This window comes from Coptis chinensis, chromosome 2 (genome assembly GCF_015680905.1).
Source record: "Coptis chinensis isolate HL-2020 chromosome 2, ASM1568090v1, whole genome shotgun sequence".
In the NCBI taxonomy this organism is placed as follows: domain Eukaryota; kingdom Viridiplantae; phylum Streptophyta; class Magnoliopsida; order Ranunculales; family Ranunculaceae; genus Coptis; species Coptis chinensis.
In genome coordinates this window covers 88,174,897-88,194,363 of record NC_141457.1, presented here as the reverse complement: position 1 = coordinate 88,194,363, position 19,467 = coordinate 88,174,897, and the positions used below count along the sequence as shown (strand labels likewise).

The 19,467-nt window shown below is 34.7% G+C and overlaps 1 long non-coding RNA gene and 1 pseudogene across 1 annotated transcript; both read right to left on the bottom strand.

Annotated features, from left to right (window-relative positions):
- Positions 1 to 1,509: 1,509 nt before the first annotated feature.
- On the bottom strand, positions 1,510 to 3,125 carry LOC147518664 (uncharacterized). The gene is made up of 4 exons (XR_015214105.1): positions 2,999 to 3,125; positions 2,843 to 2,912; positions 2,593 to 2,622; positions 1,510 to 1,823 (listed from the first exon to the last, which is right to left on the bottom strand). It is a non-coding gene; the product is annotated as an uncharacterized LOC147518664 (long non-coding RNA).
- A 4,198-nt stretch (positions 3,126 to 7,323) lies between these two features.
- LOC147518663 (protein MITOFERRINLIKE 1, chloroplastic pseudogene) lies at positions 7,324 to 12,858 on the bottom strand (annotated as a pseudogene).
- Between the last annotated feature and the right edge of the window lie 6,609 nt (positions 12,859 to 19,467).

The window sequence follows — 19,467 nt, the reverse complement described above, 5'->3', positions numbered from 1 at the left end:
AACGACACCCATTCGTAGGACGGGTTCGAAAGCTTGTACATTATTATTACTAAAATTACATTTTTTTAATTACATAACCGATATAAAAGTTGTTTTTTAGTGTGACAATAACATTTCTAATGGTCTTAAATTTAATAATCTTTGAAAGTTTTCTAAAAACTTTAAATACATCTCATAAATTGGACGTACGCATGTATTAACTTGCATTTATTTCAAATGGAACACGTGTACATTATACTAGACATACATATATACGTCATATATAAATATATATTACACACTAAATTTTAACACGTAGAATAAGTATATATACTACAATTGTTAGCATTGCACGCATTCATTATCATATGTATATATTAAGTATATATACTACAATTGTTAACATATACACGTGTAATATATTAAGTACGTGCACTTATATAAATATTATCATGTACACGTTTATTAGTTAATATATACAGTGTATTAATTAATTCATAGTATACTTGCGTGTAGTTGTTGACATTATTATTAATATTTATAATACACATGTTCAATGTAATATTATGAAACATACATTAACTATTATGCTACCCTATATATTTAGTTGACTTTTACACTTAAAAAAAAAAAACTATATATTATAATGTTTAGGTTTGCATTTATTTAGTATAATATAATACTAAATTTTATATATCAAAATCATAATAATCGGTTATGATTCTGGTTTCGGTTCTGGTACCCACCGATTGTTTACTATTAGATTCTAACGGGTTCGATTCTTGAAGACCCACTTTTAATGGGTCTAATAATTTAGGACCCATAACCGCTATAAATGGTTTTGGTTCTGATTTGGTTCGGATAATCGAATATCCATGCACACCCCCACCATATGTGTAAGACTAACAGAAAATGTAGGAAGCAGTTTTGCTTAGAATGGTAGGACCACAAGGTATAGTTGTTTTTCTATGGGATCACTACTACAGAAAAGCTCATATACCACTGTTATTTATAGTGGTAAAAAGCCTTTAGCCACTGTTTTCATACCGTGGTAATAACCACCGTGACAAATACTTCTAACAAAACCGTGGGGAAAAATACTTCTTATATACCACGGTTTTGAGTAAAACAGTGGTATTAGGATTTACAAACCGTGGTTAATAGTCCAAAAAGTTTGCTCTTATATTTACAAACCGTGGGAAATAGTGATGATATATACGACGGTTGGATACAAACCGTGGGTTATATAAACTGATTATACCTCACCGTGGTGTATAGTCATTACAAACCGTGGGTTATATAAACTGCTTATAACTCGGTTCTTATCAAACCGTGGTTTATAGTCCTTTTTTTAAAAAAAATAAACACCCCTAATTATTTGATTCTAATCATATTCATTCAACCTGCAACCTGCCCATTTTCACCATATATATCCACACTGGATTTAAAAATACATTGCTCAAATAAACAATTCATAGTGCAACACAAACAAAAGAAATAAATTTACACATCCAACACAAAGACATTGAATTGCTAAAAGAATTTTGAACTTTTTTGAGTCATCAATAATGAAAGAAACATCCAAATTTACTTGTTATATCAAAATAATAATGACCTAACTTGTTACATCAATAAAAAAAAGCAATCTATTTGTTCTATCTAAAATATCAAAAAAAAAATGGTGAGACCCAAGCACCACACCTTAACTGGAAAGGGTCAAAACCTAGCTAAGACTCGACGCTTGGCTCGAACGCTCCATTATGCTGGATGAATCTAAGAATTTCAAGTCGAACAACATCAAGTTCCTCTTGTGTGTATGTATCTTTGAGGGATAGATTTGTCATCTGCACGATCAAAGATAAAAAAGTATATAATAACTAAATAATGAAGAGTAACACAAAATAGAGATAATAAACCAACTATGCGTAGGACCAAAGTCTAAAATACCCTAAAAAAAATTATCTAAACAAGCTTCCATTATTTCCATCGTCATAAACTTTGTTACATAATACCCACTCTGTATCACCAGGTTGGTACGTGCCCTATGTACTGACAAGTAATATAATGAAAAATAATGCAACTACCCCCCCCCAATATGCAACCTTGCACTAGTACTTTGCAATAGTCTACTCCATCTCAAGGTTGAAATGTATAAAGAAATATATTGTCCTATTTGGACTAAAATACAATGTTTGTAGTGCTTGGTATGGGTCACTAATACCTTTATAAGGGGAACATGTATATGGGGAGAGAGAGAGAGAGAGCACTTCGTTTGCGCAACCATCTATCCCATTTAATAAGTCCAATTAAGATATACATACAAGTGAATTAGTGAACCTTAGTTTAAACGCAAATGCAGTACAACTGATTGTCCACATATACAAAACATGATCCCATCAAAGGTCATAACTGAAAAGTAAGAACGAAACAACTAAGGTGTAGTCGCTTATCAATCTTAAGGAGCTCTAAGTAACCATGCCCAGTACAAACCTCACCTTCAGTACATAATGGCCATATAGAATGTTTTTTTATGAAATTTCTCAAATATATATGCAAGAGAAAGGAAGACAAGTAAAAAAAAACAACACTTGTCAAATATGATGGGGAACTTACTTGTAAAGGCACTTGTAAATTGTGGAAGTGCTGAAAAATGAAAACACAAAGAAAATGAATATCTCCTTGGTACAAAAAAACTGAACTAGAAATACCACCATAAATCAGGGAACTAACACACTACCAATGACCAATCAGCTATGAGTTAAATACTTAAGCGACTGAAGTAGTTATAAGCTTCTAGCAAAGTCATGGTCTTTGATTGGGTAAGAATTATGAGCAACACTAGGACATGTATATATAAACTAACCTTTATGATGTAGGTTATCCAACACCTGACAACTGAAAGAGTATGCTCCAGTGAGTTGAACTTGAGCCACCTGAAAAACATACCAGCCCAATGCAACATTAGTTTAAACAAAATAAAGTAAATAGGTCACCAAAATAGAAGTAAACAATAATTTACCATAACCATTTTGTCCACATCCAAATGTTCACGAACAACCAACAAAGCTGCCGACAAAAGAAATTAAAATACAAACGTATTCCTAAACAATATAAATCAGCCAAAGTTATTAGTCCTAAGTGAGCAAGGTTTGTTACAAATCAGATAAGCGCCGGTTTTGGACAATTGAATATTCGGGTAAAAGAGCTCAATCTGAATATTCAACAATCTAATAAACCAAGGCGTGGCGGGTTTGATTCACACGAGTCCAAACTATAACTAAAATATAAAACCCCCTCGAACATCGCGTTCTAAAAAAAAAATAAAAATTCGGTAGAGTCTCCCTCAGTATTTCTAACCTTTCATAAATCTACAACTGTCCTAACCTGAAAATTAAATAATACACTTCCATTTATTATATTAAAACCTCAACCATAAACCCAACTACTAAAGATATTGATTCGTGGCACCGGCTACTTAACCATCTCGACAAATGCCAGTTAAATCAAGTAGGCTGCGGCCGAAACAAATCTCATACCCCCCGGTCGGTCTTTCCCAATTGACGCTAATCCATGTCATACTTTCTAACTAATGGATGCATCCTAATATGGATTCATTATTAAAGACAATAAAGAAATACTAAATTATTACAAAACAACTTAAATGAATAAATTTATAAACAAGAAAGAGTTAAAAGAACCGCCTTAGCCAATCCGAAAAGGCGCTTCACGCGTTAAATTGTTCTTAATTTACCCGTCGCGCTTTTCTTGTCTTATGGGAGCACTGTGAAGATACTCCAACGCTCAGCGTTGGATACGTAGTCAATATATAATAATCCATTTAAAATGAAATTGAAACAAAAGACGAGGTTAACACATACCTTTAGCTGCTTAATACCACTTACCGTTTCCTTATTAAATCCTCGTAAGTGCATTGATTAACATACTCTCAAGAAAAACATTAGCATTCAATATAATTCATACTCACAAGATTTTTATCATGCTTAACACGTAGGCAAATGAATTGTACTAGAATTAACTAGAAATAAAATAACTTGAACAACCGATTTTCTTACTAAAAGGGGTGAGGGTTTTCCTTTGGAAGCGGCTGAGCCGGATGGCTGCCTACGTACCTATTTAGGGATCAAGCCAATCGTAGTTCCCCTATTCGGGTAAGGATCTATGAGGATGGATTAAGCCGTTTCCGATGAGGAAGGCAGTATAGGTTCCTCACTCTCGTTCTAACCATGTAACGTCCCCTCACCGATTCTCAACTATGAATCGGTATTCTACCTAGTATGTCACTTCACTTCTACTTATTCGAGATTTTTCCCGAATTCTCGAATAAACGCACCATATATATATTATTATTCAACCTAGAAAAAAGAAGTAGACAAAAGAAGTATTTAGCGCAAGAGAACCTATGATAATGGCATGTCATTAATATACTTATCTCACTACTATTCTAACAACCAATTAATTATGCGGGAAATAAAACAATAAGTTAATAAAATAGGCACGGATATATTAAAGCTCATTGCGGCTTGTGGTAGCCCGACGAAAGCCTGCAGTGACCTAACATGGCATGTAGCGGCCCGACAAATGGCTTGGTGATAGACTCATTGTGGCCTGACAACGGCCTATTGCGGCCTTTCGAAAGCACAACTCTCAATTCAGATATCAAAACAGTTCTTGCTTGGTTCCAGCAGTGCTCTAGCTATCCAATTATTAATTCAAGATACAAGGAATTGAAAATTAGAGGTGTAAACCCTATAGCCGCAGACCACCACATGTAACTCCTCGTATATATTCTCTTCAATCCAGCATTTAAGGAAACCTAAAAGTCGGTTTCTCCATTCATGATAGCTAAACAAAAATAACTAACCTTGAATAAAATCCTTTGAAGGAACATACACTATACTAGGTTTTAACAATGGGTATCGGCAGTTCATTTAACGTTTCATTTGCCATGTTTTAGGATAACCTTGTGCTCAATGATTTCGTGTGTCTTGTCTTTGCGGTGCTACTCTCTTGCTCTTGCTTTGCTTGTGTTCTGGGGTGAAGTCGCTAAGCGAGGGATTCTGGATCAGGTACTTTCTCTTTTCTCTTTATACAAGTGTTCAAATGTTCTTGAAGCGATCCCTTTAGTTGATTTGGAGTAAATGTGGGGAAACTATAGGTTAAATATGTTTTTATCAGCATCCACCAACCGATACCCATTGTTAAAAACCTAGTATAGTGTGTCCTAGAGGTTCTAGGATAACGATACAGAGTGGCGGTTGAAAGAAATTACATGTGGATCCATTCAGCTCCAAATTGATTAATTAGCTTTGTAAGAGTACGTCTGATTTCTAGGTGTTAGTTGGACTCTTGGTTCCCAAGAAATCCTAGATTATAAGTATGGGCTTGTAATTAAGATAAATCTGATAGTCTTTAATTTGTTTTTCAGAATTATGAATCAAACTAAGGAAACCTAGAATTATAAATCCGATATTCTCTTCAATCCAGCATTTAAGGAAACCTAGAAGTCAGTTTCTCCATTCATGATAGCTAAACAAAAAATAACTAACCTTGAATAAAATCCTTTGAAGGAACATACAAGAACTATTTTACCTTTACAGAAATCAAACGGTTCAAAGCGAGTGGCGACCAAACACATCTCAAAACGATAACGTCGCTGCTTTGATTTTGAACAAAACGAAATTGATAAAGTGGCATATTAAATAGAAGGAGCGAGAGACCTTTGGATTGAACATGCATTAAAATTTGTAGACAAGAGAGATGACGAGGGGGGGCAGCTACACCACCGTTATAAAATAGGGCGAGAGAGAGATGTTGAAGCCCTAGTGAGAGAGATATAAGGTCGCAGTTGAGAAGCAGAAGTGGGGTTTCGCTTATAGACTTTTTTTTTTTTTTTTTTTTTTTTTTTTTCTTTTCAAAATTTTTTATCCACGGTGGGTGTAATATTGCCAAAAATATAAACCACTATTTTCAAGGAAACAAAGTGGGGGTATCGATTACCAAAACATAAATATCGTTATATTTGAGAGTACCATGACAAATGTCAAAATATATACCAATCTTTTTTTACTTAAATTAGTGGTATTTGATTGTTTCAAAACTAGACAAGTGTTTTGTACCGTGGCAAATGACTATAAGCCACTGTTATTAGCAGAACAGTGGTATATACCAATTTACAAACCGTGGCTAATGTGCTTTTCTGTAGTAGTGACCCCCTTTGCGGAAGGTGATAGAAAACCACATTTATGGAACAAGCAGTACTCAGATGAATGAATTCAGAGAAAAAGAAACACCTGCTCAATATCTTCATCTGCGAACTGCAGTAAGGGTTTAAAACCTTTATTGGTGCCAGCATTGTTTAGCTGTTGAAAATTAGCAAAACTAATTAATTAGAAGAAATATAGGAAGAGATGATAAATACATTGCAATAGATAGACAGAAAGAAAAAGATGAATAAGCGAAAACAAAAGTTTTCAAAACAATCTTTGAGCTATAATATTCGAATGTAATTGCATAACCAAAGGAATCATTCACAAGGATATAATTATAAGAACGCAGTTTCAAATCGGGTATAGCATCAAATCAAACATAATTAGTATTCAAGTCACAAAACAATGAAAAACAGTTGCATAACCAAAGGAATCATTCACAAGGATATAATTATCAAGAACTTGGCACCGATCTCCAATAAGCAAGTACTTTTATGTTTTAAATTGAATCTGGTTGACAAACTGAAAAAGACCATGACAATTATCTTCAAACATAATACTAGACAAGTACGACTTCAACTGTTTAACAAATTACCAAGAAAATACTCCTTATTTCCTTCTTTTGGTTTATATTAAACATAAAACAGACTGAGAAGGGAACAACAAAAACAAGAAGAAGAAGAATAATCACAGTAAAATGAACATATCGGTTAAATTGAAAGTAATTAAAATTTCAAACTAATCTAAGAAATCTTACCTTCCAAGAATGACAATATTTCTTGGACCAAATTTTATAATGTTCTTCCAAAACCATATTGGAACCAATCATCGTTCCGATTATAATTCCCCTAAGCCAACTATACCATATCAAAGTATCCAATTGATTGTTCCCACCTTCAAACAAAATTCACACAAAACTTTCTCAATCCAAAAATTCCAAATTATTGTAAAATGTCCCACCAAATTATGAAAAATTCAAACCTGACAATTGAAATCCAGTTGCAAGTATGACTCCAGTACTCATCATAGTCACAAGATATCTTCCAACTTGAGTAGCACACTACAATTCAAACTTAACCAACAACAAGTTTATAAGCAAAATAACATAACAAGCATATTATCCACAAATCTTACCGAGAAGAAAAGCCATTGCTATCGCCCCTGCTAACGCCCCGCAACACACACTCTCAAATGGTTCCAAATGACCTTTCTTAGTTTTAGCCAACACTGCGGCTTTCAAATACTCAAACGACGAATAACTCAACACCCCAGCAGGTAAATTCCTAAGCAAAGTTGCAGTATAACCAACATATAAACCCAATATCCCGTCTTTCTGTAATATACTCAACAAAACTTGCCTAGACCTACCCACCACACTGGCTTGCATCCTTTGAGTAATAAGCTCTTTCGGCACCATTACAGCTGAAGACACAATATTCCCCATTGCACCAGCAGTTGGTGGAATTAAAACAGATGGGTATTTACTAAATTTTGATAAAAACAACTTTCCAAACTCAAAAGTACCAAAATAAATTGCAGAAGAAACAGTTGAACCAACAATTATAGCAGAAATGCCGCTATAGAAACCCAATATCCCCTTTGCTTGGAAAGTTTTCACAATGACATCTACACTTCCTTTGTAAATTTGAGTTGCCCCTTTGGTTTGTAACTTTGTTTTAATAGTGTCTAAAGGTAAAAGACAGACATAAGTAAAAGCACCAGCCATACCTCCAGTTGATGAACCAAAGAGTGCTTTCTCAAAAGTTGTCAAGTTTTTCATCAAAGTTTGAATCTTTAACTGCTACCTTCTCTTCCGTCGAAGGTATTGAGCGTTCATTCCCTACCTCTCTGAGATATAAGGTTCATGTCGTAAAGGTACGAGGACTAATTAAGAAATAACGGCTGATCATGACGCGAAGAAGGGGTAAGTGGGCGGGACTGAGATAGAGCTCTTCCTCTACGTTTGACTACATCCACAGGAGGAATCAAACTTTAGTTGAAAAGCCGGGAGAACAGAACCACAGGAAGGGAGCGATCGGTAATCAATCTATGTCTTGGACTCCCTTTAGCAGTGGGGTTAATCCAATTTTTTGATTTGGATGGGGGTAGAATTTTTTTGTTCCATTGAAATGGAAATTGAAGAGAATGTGATATTGTTGTTTGGAGGAGATAAGAGAGTGTCGTTGAAATGAGTGAAAAGGTTGTCGAAATTAGTGAGACTTTAAAGGTAGGCGCGCAGTCGGGTTTGGAGGTGGAAGACCAAGTGATGCAGAGAGCTTGTTCTTCATTTTTGAAGGTAGGGTGCGGGGTTTTGGTAGGCTGCCTTTGTCCATGGTATCCAGGCTATTTTGCAAAACATTCGCCACCTTTTTCATTGAAACTGTGGGATATATGAATACCAAATCACAAATTAGCTGATTTTGAGTCGTTCCGTGGTATATGGCACTTTATATGCCACTGCTTTATGAGACTAGTGGTATTTGCTTGTGCCGAAATTATAAAAGCTGTTCTTACCGTGAGAAATGCCTATTAGCCACTGTTATTAGTGAAACCGTGGGATATACTCTTTGACCTACCGTGGGGAATGAGCCTTTATGTAGTAGTGGATACCAAGCAATAAGCCTATATTTGGAAAGCTTCCCCTACTGGCATAGAAGCAAACACGGGGTTTTCGTTGAGGCTGACACGGGCTCACGTACGACTTTTCTACGCCAGTTGGAGATGAAGACACATAAATTTGTCTGATACACAAGTTGTGGATTGTTGGTCATTAAACCCATAAAACCAGTTAAAACTGAAAGTTGTCTTGGGCATGGTAGCTTGAGCTCTCTTAGTATATTGTCGTTTTGGGTTTGGGTTCAAGTATGTGTTAGGAATTAGAAATCACACTAATCTCGACTAACGACAATTATCTTCAAGATTTTGGAATCAATGAAAAAACAAAAACAATACAACCACTAAAACAATAATGAAATAGCAAATAATAAACAAACACAAGAAACTTACGTGGTTTGATGACAAGCGCACCAAAATCCACTATAATAATGAGCTGCTTACCATATCACGAGCCTCACACAAATACCAATTTCTCTCTCACATACGCACACAATTTTGGCACTCACAAATATATGTTATTCAAATTTGGCTATTGCCTGTAAGGGATCGCAGACATCATATCAAGCATGTGATATGCACACAATCCACACATAACGACTCCACGAGATCAACTTCAATAACATGAACACTCGCTCACTTGTCAAATTATCAACGGTTCGATCGACATCAGATCAACATCGATGACTCGTCACTCGACTCCCATCTCGTGACATCACCACTTACTGCTCTCATCATTGATATCATTAGCATTAAGCCTCCACCCACTATAATACCCAAATCATTACAACCATTTATTTACCATTATTATAGTGTTTTCACCATCATTACGCCCTATGCCAGCTCAACCTAACACTTAGAGCTACTACACACGTGCTAATCTCAACCGCACATCTGTTCAGACCATCACACGCGTCCTACTAGATGTACACCCTCAATGCTTATAAAAGCCACCCTCAGAACTACGTTGGCTTGATTCCGGCACTCCTGATTCTACTCTTACACACAATGCTGGATACGTAGGCATCTTCTTACTCACGAAGAGTAGCCATTTCCATCAACCAAAACCATTCTCTTCTTTTATCTAAACTAGAGCTAAGTCTTAGATCATTGATGTAATGTCTTATTAATCCCGTAGGATAAAATTAGACATTTACATTGCCCTACACTAATTATCACTCCAACAATATACTCGCTACGCACCCGTACACTATGAGCTCTCTTAGTTATATCTATCTAATTTTCAAATACCGTGGGGTATTTATAGAGAACATGAGGAAATAAAGTAGTAATTGGTTTCCGAACATCATAACAGTATGGACAATTCACTTGCCCATCAAAAGCTATTCCAATGTTAAGAATCGAGTTTTAGAAGCATCAATAGTGCGCTTTTGAGGGAGGTTGTTACTCGTTACTGACCTGCTAGACATTAGTCATTTATCTTTTTATACGATTTTTGACGAACATATATCAGTTTTTTATGGATGTCATAGGAGTTAATTTAATAGGCCACATTCTGTCTTTGTTTTCGTTGTTAATTATTGTTGACATGGTTATGATTATAAACGTACTTTCGTAGAACTGTTCGAGGAAAGGAGGTAATCTCAAGTCGATTGGCAAAGTTGCAGGAAGAAATAGGGGACGACGTAATATTACTAGATGCAAATGAATCAGGCCTAGTTGGTGAGACAAATGGTCACATGCACCGTTACCATGCTCTGGAGGAGCACGCACTTGCCCTGTCTCGAGTACTTGAAGACGCAGATATGTTGAGGTTGAACACTGTGAAGGAGTTGATTAACATTCTCACACCATTACAAGCTGTAGATTTTCTTGCTGCAGCTAAGAAACTCTATCTTTCCATGCACGAGTGGGGTCAAAGAAAGTATATTAATTGCCAAAACTAGAAGTTCTTTAACTTATTAGTAATTTATGACATGAAAATTGTAAATGACGAGATTCTTGAACTTCTCTTATGTTATTTTGGTTGAAGATTTGAAGTGGCTTTCATAAGTCCCTATTTGTCTTGGATAACAAAGATTGCTATCAATATATGCTAAGTTAATTAGTTTACATATTCCGGGTTCTTAATTACATCATTTTGTTTTTATTTAATTTAGTAATTAATCAAATTAAAAGACATGTACACATTTTTTTTTTTGGATGGGCAGATACATATATATGTAATTTATTCTTCCTAACGTGGTGTCCACCGTCCTTAGAGTGGTCATAGACTCATAGTGACCACATAGTATTCTGCCCGCCCACCAGGGGTAAGGCAGAGAGTAGGTTCTGCCCGCCCACCAGGGGTAAGGCAGACTTAGGGTAAGGCGGAGAGTAGGCCATCACTTCGTCTTCTTAATTTAGTCACTTTAAGTAGCATTACAAGTGGTCAAGCACTCGAGCTTCAGGCCAACCCTCTATCAAGACTGATTGTAGATTGTGATTGTTCTCTTTAAATCATGATTGATGCTATCCCCTCTTTTTCTGAAAACATTACCTAGTTTTGGGTAGGGGTGTCAATGGGTACCCGATTATCCGGAACCGATATCGAATGTTTCAGTTATGGGTTTTAAAAAGTTAGACTTATTTAAAATGAGTCATTAAGAACCGAACCGATAAAGAGCTGAAATCGTAGAACCAAATAGTAAAAAACCCGTGGGTACCGAAACCGGAACCGATTATTATGATTTCGATATATACAATTTAGTATTATATTACATTTAAGATAATCAAACTCATATATACATTATAATATAAAATATGTTTTTTATGTGTAAAAGTCTATTAAATATATATAACATAATAGTGAATGTGTGTTGTTTAATGCATACTTTATAACTACTAGCAAGATGTACGTGCTATGCACGTGATATCAAACAAAACTCACCCAGTAGTGTAAACATAATTTGGATGAGCACTAGCTTACAATTGACATATCAAAAACATTTATGTAACTTTATTCACTGAAATCAGTATCCAAACCTTAGGTAAATAGATAATATGCAACCGTAGGTGTTGAATTGGAAGAATGGGACATGCAGGAGCTGAGTCATTTGGTTTGTTAATCAATCATCCAAAATGGAATTACAATGGCATATGCGGCACAACAGCATACTCAGTCTACATAGGATATTACATCAATATAAGAATTAAAGTACACCAATAACAAAAAGAAGTAGGTCGCTCTAACTTGTCCTCCACTATAATAGCTGATATGTTGTAACCATCTACTCGTAAGCAACTACTCGCAGGTAGAGTGAGACGGGTGGGGAATCTATGGAAGTACGTTCTTCTTATGAGTGTTCATGCATTGGGTGTTGGCAATTGTCGAAGGGAATGATTCTCGTATAGTAACTGCATTATGAAATGGAATGCATCATACTCACATATATGCAAGAAATCATCAAAAATACAACCCATTGAATCCATTGATACTCCAATATTAACCGAGTATCTTTGGGATGAATTTAATTCAGTTAGAAAATATTTCTGTACTCATTTAAAGAGATTAAATTTCAGATTGTTATAGTTATCTAGAATTATAATTGGATGGCCTTTTTATAATTCATTGAATTAGATATTTCCTATTCTAATATGAATATTTTAGGCGTTGGATTTATCGCCAACTTTCTCCAATAAGCACCACCAAATATAGTAATATACCATAATTGTTTTTTTTTTATTGTACATTATTCACAAAGATTATAGATGAAGATCAGTTAAGGGAGGTGAAAAACTATATATACAAAAGACGTCTGATCATGGTTAAGGACACGTATCCGAGGCGTATCGGGGCGTATCCGTGTCGTATACGTATCGGACATGGATACTTCACCCATATAGAAGTATCCGTGCTTCATAGGTCATATTGAGACAACGCCTTCCCTTCCGGAAGGCGTTCACGTTCTGAGATATGCATTTGTTTCATTTTGATCATTTTACTCAATCGCTTTCAATACCGACTTGTGCGAGTGGGTCCCCGGCCAGAATTTTGGATATTATTAAACTCAGAAAAATTGTTCTTTGGTACCTCCATTTGCGTCAAACAAATCACAGAAGCGATCGAGAAAGTGTTGCATTGAAATTTTTTTGAAATAAAAAATAATTAATACAAAATTTAGATGAAGGGAAATTAAATCACATATCCATAAAAGAACTCTACCTGTAAAAGAACTCTAAAATGATTGGAGTTAGTATTGCGAGAACCTTATATAAAATGCTTTAAATTGACGGCCGCCAATTCCCATGAAGATCCTGCTACTTTTTTTTACAATTGCAGCATTGAAACATGAATACACCACGCATAACCATATATAGATGGGGTTGAAACAGTGTCATGACGATTGTTGTTTTACAGTACTCATTTAACCCGAAAATACATAGACTCATTTCACCCGAAAATACATATACTCCAACGACACCTAGGCTTACAAGTTGAGCCATGTAGAGTAATTACACATTCACACGTGGCAGACAAAATGGTGTTTCTTGTTGGACTGCTTGTAACATTACACGACATTGCTGCTTAACATTATGGAAACTTGATCACCTCACATGACTCAATCGTCAGTAAGTTGTGGCAAGTTTAATTGATTCAGCTAATGAAGTTTTTACTTAAACTTCATCTGGAATGCTCGCGTTATTATCAATCTTCATGTTTAAAACATAATTGAAGTATTGGCTACACATCCTCTTGAAACCTAAAACTGCACCTTAAATTGAAATATTGGCTAACACATCTTCAATAATTGAAGTAATGTTTAAAACTAAAACATCCTATACTACCAATGAACAATAAATATAGCAAAGAAGCTAATAAAAACCTCTTCAGTTGTTCTTTTTCAGCTTGCTTCTGAGCAACGTCTGCAGCAGTGAATCCAAATGTATCAAACATTGCCGAAGTTGCCAAGGATCGCCCATCCATTTCCTGAAGGTCAAAGACAGAAAACATATTAAGTATACTAATTAGAAGAATATATTAAACACCTGAACTACTGAAATTCTTTGACTTTCCACCTCAGCTGGTATAGAGACTCTAGGAATCTCTTTATATAATCCAAAAAAAAGCATAAATAAGCTCTTTATCGAAGAAACACCGTCCCTACCAGTAAATCTAAATAAGTGCCTCAAGCTCAGTAGCATACTTGTAGAATGATATACATCATACACGTAGATGCAACTCTGGTAAATCTTCTATAGTGCATTAAAATTGAGCATATTATCCAAATTTGCATACTTAGCTATGAATGTCCACCATAAATGCACTGAACGTACGTTTTATAAACAGGTATCTCGTATATTCAAATGACACAAGTCGGTCGCGATAATTGCCCGATAGTATCACGATCATCGTCTCATACTCTCATGTTCTAAATTGAAACGATTGAAACATGCATATGTGACAACACGCAAAAGTCTCACAGAAAAAGCTTTACCTTTCACCCAATTCTTTTGAGCAGATTGCAAGTATCAAGACAAATGGAAAGACAATAGTCCATGTGTTTCAGTGTGGCTCTTTATGGATCACCTTTTTTTTTTTTTTTTTTTTTTTTTTTTTCTTTTTGCACATGAAGGTACTAATATAAAAGATTAAACACGGAAAAACGTAAAGTACCAACCCAATGCCAGACTAAAAAGAGCAAAGATAAACAAAAGATTCCCATCAAGCCATAAATGCTCAAAGCATATGCTTCAGACTTCTCTTTAAACCTATTGAGCATATATGTTCTTTGATGGAATATTAACTTTCTAAAAGCCAGATAAGGCATCCTCAAACCCCGTGTAATTCATTATATCACACAGACCAAATGGGAAAAATAAATACAAAAAGTTGTTCAATATATGTTTGCGCTAGATATATGTTCATGATAGTTTAAACCTATAAATTGATTTACTAAATAGTAAAAAAAAAAAAAAAAAGATATGTTTCTAGGCACCTATAAATTTGATAGTACCGCGTGCTCATCAATCAGAAGATTCTCATGTAGCACTTGGGGGTTTTTGTCGCTTTTCCCCTCCTGCTCTCCTTCGCCACCCTGAAAGTTAATATCTTTGAGTTCATAATGCAAAGACTTCCGAGTAGATATTTAATTAATTTGTCAATAAAATGTAGCTTCTTTTTCTTTAAGATAAATTACAAAAGGATCTGTGGTAACACGGGTATCTAAATGTGTGAAACTTTGTGCAAACAAATGGAGGTGATGAGAGAAGTCGGGGCGAATTGATGTCTTTGATATCCTCGGATATTAGATCTCACGGATGCTCAACGGACTGCCTTTCACCTTTGTGATTTTCTGCTTCAACAACTGCCGGTGTGTTCCCTTTGTAGGTTTCTCCTTAGTGCCAACCGAGGATATAATCTACACATCGGGTTTCACCCTCCATATTTTTTCAACATTTTGTCCCCGGCATTGAAGGCCAAAAGCGTGGTTTCTTTAGATCTAATGCATCCACTTTGTAACGCTTCGGTGCATCATCGACTTTGATTCAAACATAAATTAATTGAATCGAAGAATCACAACCAACTTCAACAGAATCGACAAGGTATTCGGTCCACACATCGACGGATTGCTAGGTTGAACTTAATGAAATCCTTGTTTGTCACAAGCTTTTACGAATACAAGGAACAATACCAACCATCAATTTCCTGCTAGATCGTTCGAAATATCTAAACCGCCAAGAACTGTATTTCTTCTATGTTCATGCTTTCGAGAGAGAGTCTGCATTTGAAGAGTGTGAATATTTTGACCGCACGAAGTGAAACGATTCATTCAACCAAAAAGCTGTAATCTCAACTATATGAGCGACAAAAACATTAATATACCAAATTACAAAGACCCAAGAAACCAAAAAGCCTCACCTCTTTAGAAAATTTGTTTCGGATGTGGATTAAGGTGCGATGATGTAAACACCGGTGGGTGCGAGGAATACTAAGCTCTGGAAAGCCTTGTGCAACATGTGCCACCTTGACAGGCTTAATGGGAGATAGGTTGCAAAGGTAGTTAAAAAATGGGAATTCCTACAATCAATAGAGCAAATGTAAATTACAAAATGCAAGTTCCATATGTTGAACATATATGAAACACCCAATTCCAAAGCTACAAAAGAATGTCCAATTTGCTCTTACTGTCAATCATGAATGAAATGACACCTGAATGGCTAAATGTAATAAATAATATCCTCCACATAAAACCCCCATATTTAGTTTAATGTATCGGTTTAGGCCCAAATGTCTTTTTCCCACTCAGCAGACCCGGGCCGAGGGGTCCTACATGTTTTTACAAGACATTTTATGTTACCTACGCCATTATCAAAAGAATGCAATTTCAATCGAAGCAAGTGTGTCAATACAATCCAGAATCCATTATGCATTAAGAACTTGACCAGAGTAGCCGAGAAGGGAATAACAAAGAGGTCCAATGTCTACCGCCTCAGCCTCAACTCCACATGGAGCTTTAGTCCAATGTCATTACGGTTTTCCAACACAACTCAACATTCAAAGAGGCGACAAGAGTTAATCCTCGCGAAAATCCTCACTTCTAAGGAATCAATGTTCATTAGCAAATAGAAAATCCTCACTTTTAAGGAATCAATGTTCATGTTACTCAATCAAAATAACATCCCATAACAACCACCAACAAAATTCCATTCGCAAATAGGAAAAAAATCAGTTACTCAACTACTCCAAACATATGGTGTCAACGATATTCTTACAACATGTTGTGAGCAAAACACATGTAAGGACATATTAAGATACTTACAGTATTGAGGGTTGGGATTAAGCACACCTAATTATCAATAAGAAAAGGTTGAAAAATATTAGAAAAGGACTTACTGAGATATCTGCTCAATTTGGCAGAAGACCGGATTGTAAGCTAATGGGTGAGAGACGGTTCGATTATTTGTGGGAGAACTCAATTGGAAGAGAGAGAATGATGGCTGATATTATTGCATTTTCTGTTTGCAAAAGAGGGGGAGCCGTAAAGTGGAAGAGAAACGGTTCGTTTGTTGAATTTAATTTCATAAAAGGTAATTATTTGGGCAATTAATGATGGATAAGTGGCTTAACAATTCAATAGTGCGATAGTTGATTTCCAACCTGAATTTACACATACGTCCTTAAATTACTATATAATCTTGAGGGTATAGATGGTAGTAAATTACGAAATGACTAAGTAGTCCTTCTTAAAGGCATTGAATAATTGATTTTAATTTTTTATTAAGGGCATTTTATGGTAGAAAAAAGGTTGGTCTAATTTAAAGGTCCATGTTAATTATGGTATACTATACTAATAGAGATTTGTTAAACAAGTGTATCATAGATGTTAATAATAACTAGTTTTTGAGCCCGTTCAATGAACGGGGATCGTTTTCGTAAAATATTTTGTACTAAAAATTTTTAACTATAGAATATTGTATTGAGTTAAATTTTGGTGAAAATACTAAAAGTATTGGTTTCTATCATTTAGGGAGGAACTAATGTATTGAAGTAGCTATACTTGCAGAAGCAATTCACATGGCATACATTATGAATTACAAACTTAATAACAAGCCCATCTTAGAAATCTCTTAAGGGCGTTTAGGCTTGTTGGTTAGGCGATCCCAGCCTTTTTTAACGAACAAAGACCATTTTTATAAACTATTATGTGCCAAAAAGTTTTAACACTATAGAATATTGCAGTGTTTGAAATTTTGATGTCAACACTAATACTACAACATAGTATTAATAAAAGAAAAAATAGCTCACCAAACATAATTAATTTGATTTATGACCAAAAATTAAACCACTAATAAATACAAATTATGGAAAACAGAGAGTGGTTAGAGAGTGATAATGTGTACTCGTGTATGTCAAAATGAGTGACCTTGCCTTATGAATTATTGTGTCAATGACAATTAGCACAATACTTATTATAGAACATTCTCAATCATGTATTTATGAGTCCTTCATGTTTGTGCTTTATACAAAATTAGAAATCATGCGCATCCGGTAACAAGACTCCTCCAAGTTCATTTGGTTACATGTAAAAATATCACATGAAAAGTCAATAAATTTGGTTGAACAACCGGTTGTATTGTGGATGAGATATAACATTTTCATGTTTATATCTTAAATATCAACATCGACTGTTGTCATGCAATTGAATTAAATATAAAGTTTTAACTATAAAATATTATACTGATTTTTTTTTTTAAATATTCAATGTGCCCCAGATTTTATTTCCTTGTAGAACAACCGGTTTGTAGAAAGGTGTTGACGCATAATAATATATAATTACAAAAGAAAAATATAGTTCAACAAACATAATTAATTTGATTTATGACCAAAGCATTGACAAATCCTAACATTTAAAAGTATAATATATTTTAATTTTATGCACAAATTGAAATTGGAAAAGTCATTGAACTCCAAATTTAACTGTTGACTCTTTTTAATTGATTATATTTTGACAAATAACCAATTTTGTTTTCCTATTTTACACTTTAATTCATAAGCAAAACATCCTATGATTTGGATATGTTATATTTCTAGGATTGTTGTTAAGCCAAAAGCCCATGTTTTGTTATAATAAACACGTGGCAAGGTTTTTACCATTTGTTTGATTCATTCAACAGAAACTTGACAGGTGTGAACATATTTCTCTTGGTAAGATTTTAATCAATTTTATCTTCTCCAACATTCACTTGAGCTTGTGCTGTGTTATTTTGTTTTTACAGATTAATTTGAGGTAATTTTTTTTTTGTTTATTTTTTTTTAAAAATTACTAACCCAACTCTCCAATTTTTATAATGGTACTTAGTTGATGCTAATTAATTAATTTAGTTAGCAACTATTTGATGTAATTTTTGTTTAGACTTTCATTTGGCTCCTCTATTTGATTTTATTGTACCTTGATAAAATATTTGAATCTTTGTCTCTTTGGATTCAAGTGTTTAACTTAACGTTTTTGTTAGAACTGAACAATTTCTTAACTCATTTTGATAGTCGACAATCATACTAACAATTGTGATCATTTTGTAGTACATTATCGATACTAACTTGGTATATGTGTAATCAGTTAGCTAGCACTCTAGGATTCCACGAACAATAAGAACGCTAGTCATTCTTTTAGATCTCTTATCCCTTTCAAAATTTTGTTTTGATTATCGGCTGTTTTTTATTAGGTATGTATGTATGACTGTATGTATAACTGTATTTGGGTAATGGGTTTTGTTAATACACATGAACTAACCATAGTTAGACAGTTTTCTGGGATTTCCAGCCTCCACAAAATGGAAAAATTATTGTTGTTTTTCTACCAATGGAGAAGAACCACCCTTGTTGAGTTATCCTTGTTTAGTTTTTGTGTAGTGGTGAGTTTATGTTGGGATAAAGAAGACATAAGGAGAAATCATGTGTGCGTCTTCTATTGCTTCCTATTTGAGTACTATGTTTTCATAAAGTACTTTTTGCAATTTTTTATTATACCAAAAGGCATATTGGGGTGATTTGTTCTCTGAATACACATGAACTATCCATAGTTAGACAATTTGCTTGGATATTTGGTAGTAATTTCTTTTTTGAGTGTATCCTCACCAACTCTCATTACTAATTATTATCATGGCAAGACCTTGCTAGGACGAGTTTTCAAATTTAAGTATATAA